Below are 1,621 nucleotides of genomic sequence, written 5' to 3' on the forward strand. Positions count from 1 at the left end.
CCTGCCAAGATAGGGTAAGATAGTTTTGAAAAGTTGCTTGCCTTTGAAAATGGTATGTAGTTATGTTAGGCCTCAGCCAATGTTGGTTGCTTCAACGCTGCTAATGTGACTTTGGGTGATTGCCCAGGTAGCCAGTTGTCTCTGTGATTTGTTGCATGTTTTGGAAGTTGTTTTACTGAACTTCCTAATTACCCAGGTAACATTATTTCCCTTCTCAGATCTTCGATGGGGTTGAAGACTATATAAATGTAGTTACTTTCTCTCATGACTTGGCCAAGTTATTTATTATACAAGACCTAAGCTAGTTAGAATAGGATATTTGTACTTATTGTATATAATTTCATAGTAGGTTTAGAACTCTCTTATTTAAACAAAAGGGGGAGGTGTTACGGGAGGTCCTCCCACTCCTCCAGCCTATCGCCGCTGAGATACCAGCCCATTGGGGCGTGGTCTCTCTCCCTTTAAAAAAGCGGCCACTTCCCTCTCCTCTCTCTCTTCACTTCCTGCTCCGCCGGCGACTAGACTAGACTCCCTTCCTGGTTGCGCAGAGGGCTGACTGTGATCTGTAAGTTTTTTCCCCTTTAAATAAATACCAACCTATTAATCATAATTCCAAACTGGTGTGGCACTGTTTATGACTTACGCCTTCAATTAAAGATTTCTGCCTCCTCCCCGCCACGGCCTCCCATTTCCCTCCCCCTCCCCCGATCAAATCCTCCTCCCTCATCAGCTCGAAGAGCAATCAGGGTTCCCTGACCTGTGGGAAGTCCAAGGACCACCCACCTCCATCCAGGTCTAGTAAGGTGACCATCCAAACTGCCTAGGCTCCCACAAAGCCAGTACGTGCAGTAGGATCAAAAACCCATTGCCATTGTTATTGAGTTCTCAGTAGTCCTCATTGTCCACTATGTTCAGCTAGTCCGGTTTTATCCCAGGCTTTTTCAGACCCAGGCCAGCTGGCCTTAGTGGGTTCCCAATAGAACATCCCCATTGTCTCCATGTGTGGGTGCACCCCTCGCAGTCCTGAGTTCCTTGCTCGTGTTCTCTCTCCTTCTGCTCCTGATTTGGACCTTGAGATAGCTTTGTGCAGTGGCAGTAACGTAGCCAATGAGGTTTATCCGAGGCGCGATTATTGCTAATTGAAAACTTTTCCTAATACCCCGCCGGGACGACTTGCAACTTTAGACTCTGTATCGGGCAGTGAGACTGGAGTAGAAATATAAACTCAAATACCCGCTCTGAAGGGAGGGTCTGCAGGCCTGTGGAAGATTGGACCCTGCCCCTGCAACAGGTGCGTGCCGGTTCCGGGAACCCAACCTTGCTTCTTGTTTGTAGTATTTCTCCAGCCCCAGTACTAGGCTGAGGAAAATCGGATTTGGCCACTGCAAGCACTGAGAGAGACCGATAGCCTAGGCTGCCTGCCCTGTGGTAGAAACTCACCGAAGGAAGGACGGACAAGGCGGCCATGCGTGGTCCGGCTGAGGAGCACGGGTCTAGAGCTGGCTGGCAGTGAGCCAGAGTGACCCCTAGCCGGCTGCACTCCTCACGTTCACGTCTTGGCCTCCCACGGCATTCTCTCTCTGTTCACAGAGTTCTCCCTGAAAGACCCTCTGGACACACA

The 1,621-nt window shown here is 49.5% G+C and overlaps 1 non-coding gene across 1 annotated transcript; it reads left to right on the top strand.

The window, feature by feature from the left end:
- The first annotated feature begins 1,078 nt into the window (after positions 1-1,078).
- LOC121436353 lies at positions 1,079-1,222 on the top strand. The gene has a single exon (XR_005972688.1). It is a non-coding gene; the product is annotated as a U4 spliceosomal RNA (small nuclear RNA).
- Positions 1,223-1,621: the final 399 nt, after the last annotated feature.

This window comes from Microtus oregoni, unplaced genomic scaffold (genome assembly GCF_018167655.1).
Source record: "Microtus oregoni isolate MIOR12 unplaced genomic scaffold, Mior012 000048F_ref0000485, whole genome shotgun sequence".
Taxonomy (NCBI): Eukaryota; Metazoa; Chordata; class Mammalia; order Rodentia; family Cricetidae; genus Microtus; species Microtus oregoni.